Source organism: Eumetopias jubatus, unplaced genomic scaffold (genome assembly GCF_037043125.1).
Source record: "Eumetopias jubatus isolate StellerSeaLion01/CBP00866 unplaced genomic scaffold, mEumJub1_p1.0 scaffold_7, whole genome shotgun sequence".
In the NCBI taxonomy this organism is placed as follows: Eukaryota; Metazoa; Chordata; class Mammalia; order Carnivora; family Otariidae; genus Eumetopias; species Eumetopias jubatus.
The window spans coordinates 121,469,688-121,489,246 of record NW_028274813.1 but is presented as its reverse complement, the minus strand read 5'-3'; the positions used below and the strand labels follow the sequence as shown (position 1 = coordinate 121,489,246).

General features: G+C 43.6%; 1 protein-coding gene across 3 annotated transcripts in view; it reads right to left on the bottom strand.

The window, feature by feature from the left end:
- The window catches only part of FSD2 (fibronectin type III and SPRY domain containing 2), a 45,721-nt gene that overhangs the window by 24,294 nt on the left and 1,868 nt on the right, over positions 1-19,559 (bottom strand). For 2 of the 3 annotated variants that reach the window (XM_028089426.2, XM_028089429.2), the window contains exons 2-3: positions 18,050-18,514; positions 16,888-17,454 (exon numbers count right to left, since the gene is read on the bottom strand). The gene's annotated coding sequence lies outside the window, so the exon portion shown is untranslated. The remainder of the gene's footprint in view (positions 1-16,887; positions 17,455-18,049; positions 18,515-19,559) is intronic. The other variant, XM_028089427.2, reaches the window with a different exon arrangement.

The window sequence follows — 19,559 nt, the reverse complement described above, 5'->3', positions numbered from 1 at the left end:
GATCTCAATAAATTCGTGTGAAGAACAATTCACAAAGTAATCACTTGTGCAAAAACATTTGGGAAATGGTCCATCCTTATGAGTAACAGGGAACAAATAAGTCAGATGCCTTTTTTTTTTTTTTTTTTTTTTGCCTTTCCAACAAGCAAATATTTGAAAATATAAGAAGGTTCCCCAAGGCTGGGTAGGGTACAGTGAAGTGAGTGCTCTCACATGCTGCGGGTTGGGGCATACACTAGCTCCACCTTTCTGGAGGGTAAACTGGCTAACATGGATCAGGAGCCTTACAAATGTTTCCCACTCCTTAAGCTAGTAATCCTCATCAGGACCCTGAAGGGAAATATCCAATACAGAGGGAAAATGTTTCTATATAAAAATATCTATCACAAATACTGGGGGGAGGGAGGGGCGGAGGGAGAGGGCAAGAAAGAATCTTAAGCAGGTTCACGCCCAGGGCAGAGCCCAACACAGGGCTTGATCTCATGACCCTGAGATCATGACCTGAGCCAAAATCAAGAGTCAGATACTCAACCGACTGAGCCACCCAGGTGCCCACAAAAATTTGTATGACAGCGAAAAAAAAAATTGTAAAGCCCTAATGATTAGGAGAATGGTTAAGTAAGCTAGGATATGCATACTCTATAGAATATAATGCAGACTTTAAAATATTAGGGAGAGCAAATGATCACTTGGAAAAAACTTACAGTATGATATTAAGTAAAACAAACAGATACTCATTACACAGAGACTATGATGTTTACTCTTTAATGGAGGTACATAAAATCTAGAAAGAAATAATAAATGGTAGAAGTAATAAATACCACATCAGGAGCAGCTACTACTTACTGAGCACTTAGTGTGTGCTTTTTCTGTGCTCGGCAGTTTATAGGCATACCCCTGTGTGGTAGGCACTGCTATTATCCCCATTTTACAGATGACAAAACTGTGGCTCAGGGTATCTGGAGCAAGGTCCTACGGTGAGGAAGTTGTTGAGCTGGGATTTGAACCTTAGTCTGTGCGGCGGCACTGAGACTGTGCCTGACAGATGTCCAGCTACAGGGAGCTCAGGTGACCGGCTGCTCGGTCTGAAACCCATCATCACCTTGCATGGGGGACACACTTCCCATGGGCATCTCCATCCAATGACAGAGTGGATACTAAGGCAGATCCATTTCTGTTTGGCATGAAACCCCTCTGATGGCAGATTTTGGCTGGAGGACTCCTTGACAGCCTTGCCAAACCTTTCTTAGGGTGCAAGGCAGACTGGGGTGACTCCTCCAAACCCTCCTTCCCTCCCTCACTCGGGGCTGGACTTACATCCTGGGCTGATAGCTCTCCCAGCCTTCCCCATCTTCCTCCCCATCTTCTCTCAGACAAGGGTTTCCCTACAAATCCTCGTGTATCGAATCCCGTTTGGTGCCTGCTTCTGGGAGGACCCGGATTACAGAGACTGCCGGACTCCAAAGTCCCAGTCTTCCTCTTGGCTCATAATGGCCATGATTTTAGATTACTTTTTGTAATAGTTTTATGGATACAGAATTCATATACCACGCAGTTCTCCTGTCAGAAATGTATACTTCAAGGGTTTTTAGTCTATTCCCGAAAACAAGCAGCAATTACCACAGTCCATTTTAGACCATTTTCATCCTGTCACAAAGAAACTCTGCGCTCTTTAGCTATCACCACCCACATTCTCTCATTTCTACCAGCCCTAAGCAACCATTAATCTACTTTCTGTCTCTACTGATTTATAAATGGAATCATATAATATCCTGGATTCATATAATGGAATGATATAAATGGGATCATATAATATACTGTCTTTTGTGACTGGCTTCTTTCATAGCATAATGTTTTCAAGATTTGCCCATGTTATAGCATGTGTCAGTACTCAGTGCTTTTTAGAGCTAGATAATATTCCATTGTATGGGTATACCGTATTTTATTTATCCATTCATCAGCTTATTTGCATATTTCCCTTTTTTAAGATTTATTTGAGAGAAAGAGAAAGAGAGTGTGCAGGAAGGGGCAGAGGGAGAGGGAGAGAGAAACTTAAGCAGACTCCCCACTGAGCGTGGAGCCCAATGTGGGGCTTGATCTCACAACCCTTAGATCATGACCTGAGCCGAAACCAAGAGTCGGACGCTCAACCGACAGCACCACCCTGGCACCCCTGCATGTTTCTCTTTTCATTTGGGTTGTTTTCGCCTTTTGACTATTATAAGTAATGCTGCTAAAATGTTTGTGTTCAAGTTTTTATATGGATATGTGTTTTCATCTCTCTAGAAGTGAGGTTGCTGGATCATAGGATAACTCTATGTTTAAATTTCTGAGGAACTACCTGACTGTTTTCCAAAGTGGCTGCATCATTTGACATTCCTACCAGCAGTGTATGAAGGCTCTGGTTTCACCACATCCCTGTCAACACTTGTTATTATCTGACTTTTTGATTAGAGCCATCCTGGCAGGTGTGAAATAGTACATCATTGTGGTTTTGATTTGCATATCCCTGATGAATACTGATGTCAGGTACTTTTTCATGCATTTATTGGCCATTTGTATATCTTCTTTGGAGAAATGTCTATTCAAATAGTCTGTCCATTTTAACTGGGTTATTTGTAAGATTTCTTTACATATTCTAGAGCCTAGTCCATTATCAGATACCTAATATGCAAATATTTTCTCCCATCTTGTAGGTTGTCTTTCCACTTTGTTATTATTATTGTTAAAGATTTTATTTATTTATTTGACAGAGAGAGAGAGCACAAGCAGGTGGAGTAGCAGGCAGAGGGAGAGGGAGAAGCAGACTCCCCGCTGGGCAAGGAGCCCAATGTGGGGCTCAATCCCAGGACCCCAGGATCATGACCTGAGCCAAAGGTAGACGCTTAACCAACTAAGCCACCCAGGCACCCCCTTTGCAAAAGTTTTTTTTTTTTTTTAATTTAAGTAGGCTCCACACTCAACATGGGGCTCGAACTCATGATCCTGAGATCAAGAATCACACACTCTTTATTAATGGTGTCCTTTGAAGCACAAAAGTTTTTAATTTTGATGAAGTCTAATTGATTTTTTCTTTTGTTACTTGTGGTTTTGGTGTCATATCTAAGAACTTGCCGCCAACTCTGAGGTTAAGCCAACCTTGCATTCCTGGGATAAATCCCACGTGGTCATGGTGTTTAGTTTTTTTATATATACTACTGGGTTCAGTTTGCTGGTATTTTTTGAGGAATTCTGCATTCATATTCCTAAGAAATATTAGCCTGTAGCTTTCTTTTCTTGTAATGTATTTGTCTGGTTTTGGTGTCAGGAAGATACTGGCCTCACAGAATTAAGTTGGGAAATATGCCTTCTCTTCTATTTTTTGGAGGAACTTGTGAAGGACTGGCATTAATTCTTCTTTAAATGTTTGGTAACTCACTAGTGAAGTTACCTGGGCTTTTCTTCATGAATTTTCTCCCCCCTATTATTAATTCAGTCTATTTTTTATAGGCCTATTCACATTGTCAATTTCTTCTTGAGTCTTTTGGTAGTTTGTGTCTTTCCAAAAATTTGTCCATTTCATTTATCTAATTTATTGGGATACAATTGTTCATGGTATACTTTTTAATTCTTTTATTTCTGTAAGGCTGGTAATAATGTTCCTCTCTTTCATTTCTGATTCTAGTGATGTGAGTCTTCTTTTTCTCTTGGACAGTCTAAGTAAAAGCTGTCAGTTTTGCTGATCTCTTTAAGGAAGCAGCTCTTGGTTTTCTTGGATTTTCTCTACTGTTTTTCTATTCCCTTCTTCATTAATTTCCACTATAACCTTGAGTTTTCCTTCCTTTTGCTTGCTTTATTCAGTTTGCTGTTCTTTTTCCAGTGTTTTAAATGGCAGGTTAGGTTGTTGATTTAAGATCTTCTCTTTAAATACAGACATTTATGGCTATAAATTTCCCTCTAAGCACCACTTTTGCTGCATCCCAATAATGTGGCAAAAACTTCTGGTATGTTTTATCTTTATTTTTATTCATCCTGAACTATTTTCTAATTTCCCTTTTGCTTTCTTCTTCAATACATTGGTTATTTAGGAATGTATTTTTAATTTCCACATATTTGTGGCTCCCCAAATTTCTCTGTTATTGATTTCTAACCCACTGTGGTCAGAGAACATATTTTTGTATTATTTCTAGCCTGTTAATTTATGGAGGTTTGTTTTAGCATTTGATTTATCCTGGAGAATGTTCTATATGCCTTGAGAAGCATGTGTATTCTGCTGTTGTTGGGTGGAGTGTTCTCTAGATGTCTGTGAAGTCCAGCTGCTTTATAGTATTGAGTGCCCTATTTCCTTGTTGATCTTCTTAGTTCTGTTATTGAAAGTAGAGAACGGAGGTCTCCAACTTATATTGTTGAGTTGTCTCTTTTTCCACTTACATCACTTTTTGCTTTATGTATTTTGGTGCTCTTTTTTTTAGGTGCATATACATTTATTTATTTTTTTAAAAGATTCATTTATTTATTTTAGAGAGAGAGAGAGATGGGGGAGAGGAGCTGAGGGAGAAGGAGAGAAAGTCTTAAGCAGATTCTTTGCTGAGCATGGAACCTGACATGGGGCTTGATCTCACGACCCTGAGATCATGACCTGAGCTGAAACCAAGAATCAGATGCTCACTTGTGGCACCCAGGCGCCCTACATATACATTTATAATTGTTATGTATTCTTGGTGGATTGGCCCCTTTTATCATTATAAAATGCTCCTCTTTATCTCTAGTAACATTGATACCAACACTTCAAATTGTCCTTCCACTTAGCCCACTGGAGGTTTTTATTTTTTTAAAGAGAGAGAGAGAGAGCCCGAGAGTTGGGGGAAGGGCAGAGGGAGAGAGAGAGAGAATCCCGAGCAGGCTTATGGGGGCTCAACCCAGGACCTTGAGATCATGATCTGAGCCAGAACCTAAAGTTGAACGCTTGACCAACTGAGTTGCCCAGATGCCCCCCACTGCAGGTTTTTAAATTCCAAAGCCAGGAAATCTTACAGGGCAGTGTAATATTCAGAAGTGAGAGGAGCAGTTTTACTTTTGTAACAGAGGAAGGGATAGTGTGAACACAGAACCTGCATGAAGCCTCAACAGCTGGCCCATTTCAAGAGAGAGAGCTACTCTGGGAAAGATTAAATATTATGTTAAGCCTCTGGAATTTAATACTGTTAAAGTTACCCCTGTCCATGTATCCCTTGGAAACTCTTTATGTACAAATGCTGTAGTCTGAAGATCCATGGTGTAAATGCTACCCCTTGAAGGAGCCCAAATGTGAAAAAAGGAGTGGGAGGGAATGGGAGCAGGAGGGGATGGCCAGGTGGAAAGAAGGAACAGTGTATTATTTGCTGCACAACAAATAACTATTTATCATCTTGCATGGTTTGCGAGGGTCAGGAGAGCAGCTAAGGGATGGATAAGAAACATTCTTTGTAAGCTAGGTGGTTTCCAATTCTTAGCTTTCAGCAAAACTGAAGGAGGATCTAATCAAGTGACATATGACTAAAAATGATTTTTCACAATAGATCACTGTGTAATTTTTTGCATACATTTCAGAGAGTTCAAAGAGTTGAACGATATTGCTATAATAATATGATTCATAATATATAATAATTCATACATGAAAACATGAGTTAACTTTTTTAAAAAGAAAAGCCCCATCCAGCTTATCAAGAGATGCATTTCCATTTCACTTTTAATAATTAATAATTATTTGTCAAAATTAGTAACATATGTTGTTTTGCTCACATATGACTACAAATTGTATTGATAAATTAATCCAGAAGAAAGAAGAGGTTACCATTTAGGGTCTTATAGTTCCAGGAAAATAAAAAAATTTAAATCATATGCATATATGTGTGTTTTTTTTTTGTAGAGAAGTCTCATAGATGATCAATAAAAGACTTTCTAAGTATAGAGAAACAATACATTAGGACAAAACTCTTCTGAGAAGTTAAATGTAAACACAAGCTCAAGGAGAAAAAAAGAACAAGGTAAAATTTCTAATGTTATAAAAGAGGATTTTTTAAGATTTATATATTTATTTGAGAGAGAGAGAGAGAATATAAGTGGGAGGGGCAGATGGAAAGGGAGAGAGAATCCCAAGTCGACTCCATGCTGAGCATGGAGCCTGATGCAGGGTTTGATCTCACAACCCTGAGATTACGGCCTGAGCTGAACCAAGAGTTGGATGCTCAACCAACTGAGCCACCCAGGCACCCCGTAAGAATTTTTGTTGCATTTTTTAGCACACTCAGTGAAGGGCATCGAACTGCAATAGTATTTAGAAGTCCATTAAATAAACTTAGGAGTTATAAAATAGTTTTATTTGGAAACATAAACATTTATAAGGCCTTTTTTAAAAAGATTTATTTATCTATTTATTTGACACAGAGAGAGAGAGCTAGAGAGGGAACACAAGCAGGGGGAGCGGGAGAGAGAGGGAGAAGCAGGCTCCTGGCTGAGCAGGAAGCCCGATGCGGGGCTCGATCCCAGGAGCGACCGGAGCCGAAGGCAGACGCTTAACGACTGAGCCACCCAGGTGCCCCGGAAACGGAAACATTTATAGCATGCCGGAAAGTGTATCTTTTGAAACTATTTGTACTTTTTAAAATAACAGCTTTATTAAGATATAATTTACACACCATAAGGTTCAGCTTTTAAAGTGTACAATTTAGGGGTGCCTGGATGGCTCAGCTGGTTAAGTGTCAGACTCTTGGTTTTGGCTCAGGTCACCATCTCAGGGTTGTGAAATTGAGCCCAGCACTGGGCCTGTGCTGAGCAGAGAGTTTGCTTGAGGTTCTCTCCCTCTATCCTTCTCCCCACTTGTGTGCTCCCTCTCTCTCTCTCAAATAAATATTTTTTAAAAAGTGTACAATTTAGTATTTTCAATAAACTGAAGTTATGGGCTCATCATTGCTATCCAATTCCAGAACACTCATCGCCCCCCAAAAAAACACATACTCATTGGCAGTCACTCCCCATAACCTGCTCCCCCAGCCCCTGATAACTGCCATCTACTTTTTGTCTCTATTTGCCCATTCTGGACATTTCATATAAATGGATGCATACAACATGTGGTCTTTGGTGTTTAGCTTTTTGCCATTGAACATAATATTTTCAAGGTTCATCCATGTTGTACAACGTATCCTTTGTACAGCTGAATAATATTCCAAGGGTAGGAATATAACATAATTTGTTTATGTTACAGATAACATATCCGTTACAGATAACATATCTGGTTGATGGATATCTGGGTTGTTTCCACTTTTTGACTATTACGAAGAATGCTGCTGTGAATGTTCATGTACAAGTTTCTGTGTGGACATATGTCCTCATTTCCCTTGGGTATATTCTGATGAATGGACTTGCTGGGCCATGTGGTAACTATGTTTAAACTTTTGAGCAACTGCCAAACTCTTTTCCAAAGTGGCTGCACCATTTTGCATTCTCACTGGTTGAGTAGGAGGGTCCCAATTTCTCCATGTCCCAGTCAACACTTGTTATTGTCCATCTTTTTGACTGGAGCCATCCTAGTAGATGTGAGGTGATACCTCATCGCGGTTTTGATTTGCATTTTCCATATGGATAATGATGTCTGCATCTTTTCATGCACTTATTGGCACTTGTTTACTATCTTTGAAGAAATGTTTATTCAAATCCTTTGGCCATCATGATGGTTAATTTTATGTGTCACTTTGGCTGGGCCACGGCGTTCAAGTATCTAGTCAAATATTATTTCGAATGTTTCTGTGAGGGTGTTATTTGGATGAGATTGACTTTTAAGTTGGTGGACTTCGAAGAAATCAGATTGCCCTCCATACTGTGATTGGGTCCTATCTAATCAGTTGTAGAGCTTAACAGAACAAAGGTAGCTCTTTCTCAAGCAAGAAGGAATTCTACCAGCCGATGGCCGATGGCCTTCAGACTTGAACTGCAATGCTGGCTCTTGCCTGGGTCTCCAGACGGCCAGCCCACCTGCAGATTTTGCACTTGCCAGCATCCATAACTGCATGAGCCCATTCCTTAAAATAAATGTCTCTCTCACATTCTTTATACATGTACATGTACCACCCCCCAAGTGGATTCAGTTTCTCTGGAGAACCTTAATACACCCATTTTCAAATTGGGTTATCCATCTATTTATTGTTGAGTTTTTTTTTTTTTTATTTACTTGAGAGCGAGCGAGAGTGAGCATGACCAGGGGGAAGGGGCAGATGGAGAGGGAGAAGCAGGCTCCATGCTGAGTGGGGAGCCTGACGCAGGGCTTGATCCCAGGACCCTGGGATCATGATCCCAGCCAAAGGCAGGTGTTTGACTGACTGAGCCACCCAGGGGCCCCTATTTATTGTTGAATTATAAGAGTTCTTTACATATTCTGGATACAAGTCCTTTATCAGATGTACGATTTGCAAATATTTTCTCCCACTCTGTAAATTATCTTTTCACTTTCTTGAAGGTGTCCTTTGAAACACAAAAGTTTTTAATTTGGATATAGTCCAATTTATCTATGTTTTCCTTTTAGCTTGTATTTCTGGTATCATGTCTGAGAAACCATCACCTAATACAAGGTTATTTACACTTTTGATAAAAATGTTCAGATAACGTAAATGTTCTGAGGGAGGTCATGAGCAAAAAAAAAAAAAAAAAAATTGAAGACCACTAATCCACACACAAAAAAGAATGACCTCTTTTTTGTTTTAAAGATTTATTTATTATAGAGAGAGCGTGCATGAGCAGGGGGAGGGGCAGAGGGAGAAGGAGAGAGACAGAATCTCAAGGAGACTCCCCACTGAGTGCAGATCCTGATGCAGAGCTTGCTCCCAGAACCCCGAGATCATGACCTGAGTGAAATCAAGAGTCAGACATCCAACTGAATGAGCCACCCAGGCATCCCTTAGAATGACCTTTTTGGTTTAGAGAACCAGTTTTTTGTTTTGGTTTTATTTTTTTTTTTCATTTAACTGTACAAGTCCCAAGCAGGTACAGTTGATGTCCAAATATTGGCTGAAATTTCTAACCACTGAAATGTTCTACCATTCTAATTAATCTATACAAGCACTTTATCAACAACTCATTCCCACATAAAACCAGGAATTCTGTGAGCTGCTTAGCTTACTCACTAATCTATTTTGAAAACAAATTTATTGAAATATAATTTACATACCATAAAAATCACCTGTTTTAAGTGCATGATTCAATGGTTTTTAGTAAATTTCTCAAGTTGTATAACCATCCCCACAATCCAGTTCCTAATGCCCCCTTTAACAATAAATTGTGGTAAACCTAATGCCTTTAAAAAAAAAACTACTATTGGGGCGCCTGGGTGGCTCAGACATTAAGCATCTGCCTTCGGCTCAGGTCATGATCCCAGGGTCCTGGGATCGAGCCCCACGTCGGGCTCCCTGCTCCGCGGGAAGCCTGCTTCTCCCTCTCCCACCGCCCCCCCCGCTTGTGTTCCTTCTTTAACTGTGTCTCTCTCTGTCAAATAAATAAAATCTTAAAAAAAAAAACCAAACTACTATTATGGGGGTGCCTGGGTGGCTCAGTCAGTTAAAGCGTCTGCCTTCGGCTCAGGTCATGATCCTAGGGTCCTGGGATAGAGCCCTGCGTCATCAGGCTCTCTGCTCAGCGGGGAGTCTGCTTGTCCCCCTCCCTTTGCTCGTGTGCACTCTCTGTCTCTCTCTCTCTCAAATAAATAAATAAAATCTTTAAAAAAAATTAAAATAAGAAAACTACTATCACTGAACTATTCCAACATGGTATATATGCAATACATTTTGGAGGAAAATAACAAAATAAAAAAAAAAAACCCTAAAGATACAGGTTAGCACTCCCCCCACCATCATAACGTTTATTATGATCCAAACAGCCCCCCTTAATTTCCACTATGGGATCAGAGTCAGTGGGCAGCTGTTTGTCTAATCCCTTGCTCTGCAGGTGCACCTAGGAATCAGGTTCAGCAGTCTCCCCAACCTGCAGTGCTGGTCTTTCTGCAGTGAGGGACTCTGTGACCTCTGCTGACAGACTGTCCTTTTAATAACCACCGTAAAACTATAGGAAAAAATGCCATTCATTTTTCTTTCCATCTTCTCTGGTTTTGATTGCCTTTTTAAAAATACAGTGTTTTCTGCTGGCCTCATTGTGAAATCCATGGACACTGGCCCATGCTCTGCTGGCTGTTTGGTGACATTCGATCCCATTGACCCCGCTCAGCCTGCCGTCTCCTCTTGGGACGGCCGAACCCTTTCTGAGTCCGCCTGCTGGGCTGCTCCTCACGCCGGCCTTCCCCAGGCTTCCGTCCCTGTTCCCCTCCTCCCTCTCCACTTGCCCCAGGTGACCTCGTCCACTCTCGCGCCTCCATGTCCCCCTCTCTGCCAGGAGCTCCAGATTCTTGTCTCTGGCCCTGACCTCTGCTTCAAGCAGAGGCAGAAGTTTAGAGAAGCCGTAGCCTTCCTGACCATTCCCCTTCTCCCCAAATTCGACACCGCCAGATGGAGCTCACTGCCTCTCACTTTCTCCACTTTGATGTGTGGTGTGACAACACGCATCCTGTCTCCCGAGCCACAAGCCCGTGATCACCCTCCCACAGGCCACACTGGCAGATGCTTGAAGTCCCAGGGACTTGGCACCCTTCTGGAGAACCCACTCTTCAACCTCTCTGTGCTCTGCCTTTAACGCCTGTGACGTGCTGAACTAACTGTCTGGGTCCTGATCCCCTTCCTGCATACTCCTGCTATATGCCTTCAGTTTCATCTCTGTTCCTCTGCTCTGTCTACAGAGACCAGGGATCACTCAGCTTTTCTACCCACTCTCTCAGGGAAAAGAACTTGGCCCGTGTTCAAGGCTGGTCAGAGAGGACCCTTTGCCCTCGTAAGCCCAGACCTCCCTGCTCACTCCAGGAGACAGCCGCCAGGCTCCTCTTGCTGTCTGCCCCGCCCCCAGGTCTGTCCTGTGAGCACGGGTAAAGGCTACGGCGGGGTGATGAAGAGCACAGAGGACTGACCCAGTCCCCCATCTGGCCTTACTTCAGGAAGACTCATAGGAGATTCTGGATCCCAGGGATAGAGACCTGCTCTGCCCTTAACCCGGGGAAGCCCCCAGCCATCTCTCTTCATCTGGGCTCTGTCCCAAATGTCACTCTTCCAACTTAATCGGGGCAATAGCCCTCCTTGGAGGTCCCTCACACATCCCCCATGGGCTCATCTCAGCTTTGTGCTGATGGCAAGACAAAACACAGCAGCCGATTGGCCTTCTTTGAGCGCGGGGGACAGTGGGGATGGACACACAGGTTCTGCCCTGGTGAGCACCTGGGAATCTTGCCTCTACGCTGCCCCGCTCTGAAGTTCCATATAGGATGCTCTTGTTTCACTTCCTCCGTCAGCACCAGCCAGAGGGGCAGACTTCCAGCAACCGTGAGCGACAAAGACAATGCTCTCTCACCACATACATGCATGCAACTGGTTTCTGGGGTCTGGATCCACATAAGGAAACTTTACTCCCTGGACTCCAGGACCGGGCACGTCACATTAGGGTTCAGGAAAGTTTCAGTCCTGTTCTCGAATGCTCTGTAACTCTTACACAGAAGACAGTGGTGAGCATCAGTAATGTGTGCTGAGGTTGAGGACCATGACAACACAGGACTGAGGCATGAGGTGCTAGCTCCACAGTGTCCTGGACCACCAACAGGTCCGCAGGGACCTGGTCTACCCCCTGGGTAGGGGGAGGGGATGAATGAAGGTTGCCCCCAGAGGAAGCATCACAAAGCAAGAGGCTTTGGGGCCAGTAGTTTGCCTCCCTAGCATCTGTGACTTATGAGGATCCCAGAGCCTGGATGTTCTTTGGGGTTACTCATAAGAACCCTGCCCACCTTAGACTCTGGCTGGGGCAGTCCTGGCATCTCCTCACAACATAGCTTGTTTTAGGGATGGGGAAGTGTGGCTTCATGTCAAGTAGGACACAGCTCCCTATGATAGGTCTGCATCCCAGCAAAACTAGCATTGAGATGGACAAAGAATCCTTCCTCTACACCCACACACTCGTGCCAGACCCAAAGACACTCCTGAGTAGCATGTGCATCACCCCTACTTTAGCTCACGTCTCTCTTCTGTGGCTCCCAAGGCCAAAGGGGCCATCCAGCTGTGGAAATGCCACTTTGCCTTCTCCCCTGTCCTGATCCATCCTATGACCCCACATCCCTTACTGGGCAACAAAACAAAACTGGCCTTCTATCCTAAGAGGCTCTGAATACTGCCTTTGCTCTCCCGCAAGTCTGGCCCCCTAGCTAATCAGAATTACCCTGTTGTGGGAAAGGACAGTCTCTTCAGTAAATAGTGCTGGGAAAACTGGATAATCACAAGCAAAAAAAATAAAATTGGACCCCTATTTTATACCACTTACCAAAATTAACTCAAAATATAGATAAAAGGCTTAAATGTAAGATGTGAAACCATAAAACTCCTAGAAGAAAACAAGGGGAAAAGGTCCTCGACATCAGTCTTGGAAACAATTTTTTTGGATGTGACACCAAAAGCACAAGCAACAAGAGCAAGAATAAACAAGCAGGATGGTATCAAACTAAAAATAACTTCCACTGCAAAAGAAACAATCAACAAAATGAGAAGGCAACCTATGGAATAGGAGAAAATAGTTGCAAACTATTTACATGATAGTTGATATCCAAAATATGTAAGGAACTCATACAACTCAATAGCAACCCCCCCATAATCTGATTAAAAATGGACAGAAGATATAAGTAAACATTTTTCTCAAGAAGACATCCAGATGACCAACAGACACATGAAAAAATGGTCAACATCACTCATCATCATCAATCATCAAATCAAAACCACAGTGGGGGACGCCTGGGTCACTCAGTTGGTTAAGAACCAACTCTTGATCTCAGTTCGGGTTTCAATCTCAGGGTCGTGAATTCAAGCCCTGTGTTGTGCTCCACGCTGGGTGTGGAGCCTACCTAAAAACAAAACAACAACAACAACAAAAAACCCCAAACCCACAATGAGATAGCACCTCACACCTTGTTAGCATGGCAGTCCCAGAAAGACAGGAGGTAACAAGTGTTGGCAAGGATTTGGGGAAAGGGAACTCTTGTTCACTGTTGGTAGGAATATAAATTGGTACCGCCATTATGAAAAACAGTATGGAAGTTCTTCAAAAAATTGAGAACAGAACTACCATATGCTCTAGCAATCCCCCTTCTGGGTATACATCCAAAGGAAATGAAATCAGAATCTCAAAGAGAGATCTCTACTCCTATGTTCACTGCAGCATTATTCACAGTAGCCAAGACAGAGAAACAACTGAAGTGCCCATCAACAAATGAATGGATAAAGAAGATAAACAATGGAATATTATTCAGCCATAATAAGAAGGAAATCCTGCCATTTCCAACAACCTGGATGGACTTTGAGGGCATTATGCTAAGCGAGATGAGTCAGCAGAGAAAGACCGAGACTGTGATCTCACTCAGGGACGTGGAAGCCAAACAAGCTGAACTCATAGAAACAGGCTGGAAGGGTGGTTGCAGGGCCGGCGACTGGGGGACATGGGGAGACGCTGGTCAAACGTTACAGACTTCCAGTGATAAGATGAGTAAGTTGACAGCGTGGTGACTATGGTTAACAAGACTGCATTGTATACTAAATGTTCTCAGCACACGCCATAAAAAGGTAATTCTGTGAGGTGAGGGACCCTACGGCGAACAACCTCGTTGTGGTCACCATCTCACGGTGTAGCCATGTATCACATCGTCACAGGGTAGACCTTACACCTGCCCGGTGTCAGACGTCAATTATATCTCAGTAAAGCTGCAGAAACATGGGAAATGTCTGTTGCTGCTGCAGGACACCGAGATCTGGGGGGTGTCTGATACGTAGCCTCACTAAAGCAGAAACTGAACGAGTAAAGGCGCAGCCCAGCTCCTGGCAGGGGAAGCGCTTGAAGGCGGGGATGGAGGCAGCGTGGCGCAAAGAAGAGCATGGCTTCGGGGGTCAATGCCGTTCTCGCCATATGACCTTGACCACTGAGCCAAACCAGCTTCTTCATCTGTAAGGGGAGGGCATTTGTTGCGAGGATTAAATAAGCTAATACTGCCACAGCGCTCGGGGCCACACCTGAGTGTCACCTTGTAGGCAGAGATTTCTTAACACCATCTTGTTTCTGTAGAAACAAGCCCCTTGTGAGCATCCCTGTCCAGAGTACAGCACAGATTCATGTCGCTCTGCTTTGGCAGAAGTGATAAGTCCAAATGTCCTGCGTTCTGAGGGCTCCATTACTGGCAAGTCTCAATCGACTCCCCTCCAACGACCATCAGGTACCCTCATGCCCTGGTGGCACCTCCCCAAACAGCCTCACCCCCAGTGGACACCACTGTTCTTTCTGACCAAGCCCAGTGCTCTCTCCCATGCCAAGTTTGACCCTCAAGAGGGCCACTGCATTCTTAACATTAATAACAGCATGACACCCACTCCCTTCAGCACCCAAACCAGAGACCGGGAGCTCATCCTTGACATCACCCAGGTGACTGATGCCCAATTAAGGCTGATTCTGGTTCTATCAATTCAATCTCCAGATAACAGCCCCACCCCACCCTTCACCCCTCTCTGAGGCCACTGCCCTCTGGATTCAGAAAGCTCTATGTTTGCATTCTGTTTCGGCTACTTCTTAGTGGTGTAGCCTTGGGAAAATCACCTCTCTGGGCCTTACTTTCATGAGCCCATGAGATGGGCTTGTTGCTAGTTCCTGCCTCATGAAGTCAGCATTTAGATGAAATAACATAATGTATGTAAAATTTTTTGGATGAAATAATACAATGTTGTGTAAAATGCTTAGCATAGCATGTGGCTCAAAGTCAGTCCTCGGTCTGTGTCAGCTGCTGTCATGAATGTGGGGGTGGCTGCTAGCATCATTATCGGGACCTCGGCCTCTCCCACTGGGGCACTCATGAAGGGTGAGGACCAGGACCACAAAGTGAAGACTCACAGTGGCCATCATGGGGTGGAGCCACCCGTGGCCACTGTGGGATCATTCTGTCCCTTGAAAACAACTGAAGACAGGAGAAGGCACCAGAGCAGAACAGCCTCACATGCAGGCACAGACATCGGCTGTGAGGTCACTGGTCCTCATGGCAAGGGCTTCCAGGGGGCCCAGGCAGAGGTGTGGAACTCTAGGGATGGAAGGGCCCTTGGACAGCATCTCATTAACGTCCTGATTTTAGGATGGCAAAATGGAGTTTCTGTGAGAAGACAGGGCTTGCCATGCCCAATTTCGTTTAACCAGGGGCAATCTGGGGCTACTCTGTGTCCAGCCCAGTGCTGCATGCTGGACATACAGCCCAGCAGGTAAAGAGTTGGATCCAGACCCAATTTTCCACGAAACCGTATCACCTACAGACCCCGGAGCAGCCTGCTAAAAACAACACACTTCTGTGTGCTACCAAAAGGGAGAAAACCAGAATTCTGTATTACCAATAAATCATGCTGACCAATGCTTTCAGCTGGAAGGTGGAGAGTGAAACACCAAATTGAACTGTTACACAATCAAGAAGACTGGAAAACATTAAGGACAAATCCAATGAGCACAAATTCTTCCATGCCTGCGTTTCGCCTTTGGACAGACAAACAAACTGGTCTGGGCGCTCGGCACCGAAGTAGGAGGTTTGCAACACACGCACATAGCTGCTGTGCACTTTCCTCCTCAATGCCCAGACTCCTTCAGTGTCTCACCAAAGTATTCAGAACTGGGGGAGAAAGGAACATTAACAATAAATCGTCATTTTATAAGTGATGAAACTGAACCTTAGAGAAATAAGTAGGTCACAGCCTATAAAGAATACAGTGGCACCTGGGTGGCTCAGTTGGTTAAGCAGCTGCCTCCTGCTCAGGTCGTGATCTCAGGGTCCTGGGATCGAGCCCCACGTCGGGCTCCCTACTCAGTCAGGAGCCTGCTTCTCCCTCTCCCTCTGCCTGCCGCTCTGCCTACTTGTGCTTTCTCTCGCTCTCTGTCAAATAAATAAAATCTTAAAAAAAAAAGAATACAGTAGCTAGATAACTTCTACTCTAGGCCATAGGGCTGCAGAAAAAAAGAAGACTTGCTTAACTGTTATATGAGAAGTATGTGCATTAGTTAGAAAAGTCTCCCACAAAATGATTTTTAGCCTTCTATGGGGCATGAGCACCTCTGGGAATCTACTGAAAGCTGTGAATTCTCTAGCCCATAAGCACACAAACATAGTTTTGCCTGTGATTTCAGAAGCTCACCCATGTAGCCTTTTGCAATTCCTGAGCCACAGCTAAAGAAACTTGCTTTAAAGTGTTGGCTGTATAGTGACGCAAAATAGCTCAAATCACCTTTACAAAGTCCAAACCTGAAAGCTTTCTGTGGGAGGAGGGGTTTGTATAACAGGTGAAAAATGCCTATAATCCTGTTTTTCCATATTTCAATCAAAACATGAAATTATGATTTGTCAGGACACACATGCAGATTAAAATAAAATGTGTTTATCAGCCCGCCACCGCAGCCAGAGGATAACACTATATAGGGTTCCAAACAGTTCTAGCAATTGGGCCCCTGCACTAAAAATACTCTAAGGGCGCATTGCGAGAAATCGTCAGCCAGCCTCTCTCGATCTGCCGGGAGGCTTTCACACTCTGTACCAACACCACATTCAGTCAAGGCGAGTCCACGCTACGGGAAAGCACAGAAAGCATCCCCACTGTTGACTGCCATTTACAAGTCCGCAATTTAAGATGATATCTCTTTCCCTAAAGGAACGATATTGCATTAACATTGTGGCATTAAGTAACTGAGTTTCTAGTAATACCCTTTGCATTAGAATAGGATTACCCAAAAACTTGCCTGCTGATTTAAGGGTCCACAGGTTCTTCTTTTACCTCCGAGGCCTCTGGAGAAGGGCTAGGAAACAGAGGATTTCCTTCCGGGCTACCTGTGCGAGGCCCAAAGGCTGCCCCTGCCTGGCTTACAGCAGGGGCTCTGCCCCTGGGGCGCGGAAGGTGATGGTAACATGAGCCGGCTCCCGCTGCAAATAGCAACAGGCCTGCCATGTGTGAAAGCCCAAATATAGACCTGCCTAGGCTGTCTTGCACTTCTTACTGCTCAAGTGTCACCAGGAGGGGTCACATGCTGTCCCCAGAGTTTCTTCATTTACTTGGATTTGAGGCCCGTAGCTCCACGGCGCTGCGCGGAGGGCCAGTCGTGTGCAGAGGGCTGGAGGCCATGCAGCCCATGCAGAGAGTGAAGGCATCTGAGAGTCCCCGAGCTGGACAGCTTCCACCTACGCCCATGGTCTTTTCTCAAATTGTTTTGAACAAGCACAGCTCGGAAAGTAATCAAATGCAACTTCATTTGTTTTTTTTCTTCCACCATTCCTTTCACATGTACTCACTGTGGGAATCATTCCCCTCTCTGGATAAAAAAAAAAAAAAAAAGAAAAGAAAAAGAAAACCAACACACCCATGACTTTCTGCTCCCTCTTAGGTGACATTCAATCCTAGGGTCATTTGAAGGCATAGTCTCCATTCAGTAACTGAAGGTACTGTCCAGAATATTAACGCAAAAGTCAAACTTAGCTTAGCCAGTATCAAAATCTTCTCCCCTACCCAGCCTGGGCCTCTTTAGCTGGAAGTCTGCCCTGGGAAAGGAGGAATGAGGTTGGTCTCTTCTCCCCACACCTCCTCCCTGAGCTGCTGGTGGAATGCCAGGGCGGGAGGCACCAAGGTGATAAGACAGCTCCTAATGGAGTTGATGCCACAGTGGGTGCTAGCTTCAGGCTCTGGGCTGGTAGGTGCTTAGAGCTCTCTATCGTGCACCCTCCTTCCCTCTTTGTCTCTCTCCTTCTCTCCTGGGGAGTTTTTGTACATCTCTGGCGTTTCCCATTATGGAGACCTTTCCCTTGAGTTCCCACAAGGCTGAGAACCTTTTTCTTCCAGGGGGTCCCTCGCATTCCCCTTCTAGGCCCTGCTGGACCACCTTCACAATCACTCAAATGAGGTCTCCTTACCCATGCTGTTGACTCTCTTAGGCAGGCTCTGACAATTCCTTGCTGACTCTGTCATTCTGCTGGCTCAGGAGGCAGACCCATTCTTGGTCCCTGCAAACTCTGGGAGACAGGCAGACCCAATGCAGCCACCTCCCCTGGCTCTGCCATCAAAGCAGCCAATCCACTCGCCTCAGGCCACCATTGGCCCATCTGCAGGAGATACAGCAAGCTCTCTGAAGAAGGGTCCCTTTGAAGATCCCTCACTGGGCTTGGGGGTAGAGGACAGGACTTCCAACCATCCCCGTACCCAACGAGTGTTCTCCAGAGAAACTGCTCCACCACTTTCCCTCCTGAGAGCATGAATTGGGTTCTGGACCGTTCCCTTGAAAAGTTTGCTTGTGGTGATTTGATCTCAGAGTTTTACATCCATTGCTTTTTAAGTCTCAATCAAAATGTCGTTTGAAAAATATCATTGCTGCCAGGTATCTATAAAATAAAAATATTAGAGGCACAATAAAATATCAAAAGCAAAAAAATTGTAAGAAAAAATTTATGCAAAGAGGTATGTACAAGAATGTTCACCACAGCATTATGTATGTTTGCAGAAAATAGAGATTAATCTATGTCTATCGATATAGAATTTGTTAAATCACAATACAGTCAACTCAATATTGGCAAGTATTAAAATAATCATGTAGATGTCTATCTTTTATGTGGAAAAGACCAACGACATTATCTCTAAGTAGAAAAAGAGTGTAAGGGGCGCCTGGGTGCCTCAGTTGTTAAGCGTCTGCCTTCAGCTCAGGTCATGATCCCCAGGGTCCTGGGATCGAGCCCCGCATCGGGCTCCCTGCTCCGCGGGAAGCCTGCTTCTCCCTCTCCCACTCCCCCTGCTTGTGTTCCTTCTCTCGCTGTGTCTCTCTCTGTCAAATAAATAAATAAAATCTTAAAAAAAAAAGAGTGTAAAATATCATTACAGCATAATCATATATATGTTAGAAAATAAATACATAATATAGGTATATAAACATATTGTATATAACATAATATACAATATAAACATAAAATATATAGTATAATGTATAATACAAATATACAATAATATATGATATTGTATATAATAGTACACATAAAGTGAGAGCAGTTTAACTCTTTTGAGTTATTTTACTTTTTTCTTTACATCTTTGATGGTACCTATTTTAATAACAATTATATATACACCTCTTATTAATTTTTAAAAATATTTTTATTGAAAAATAATATATGGTATTTGGCTTAGAAAAAGGCCAATATTACCCAAGAACCATAAAGTGAATATAAAGCAGGCATGTATGCTGGTAACAACAATTATTAGGTTTGGTGGGTCCTTGCCCTTATTTTTTTCTAAGAATGTACAAACATCCTTCCCTCACACAAAAATAGAAATTACTTTTATAATTAGAAAGCCTGCTAGTGTCATTGTTTAAAAAAGATTTTATTTATTTATTTGTCAGAGAGAGAGAGTGCATGAGCACAAGCAGGGGAGGGGCTG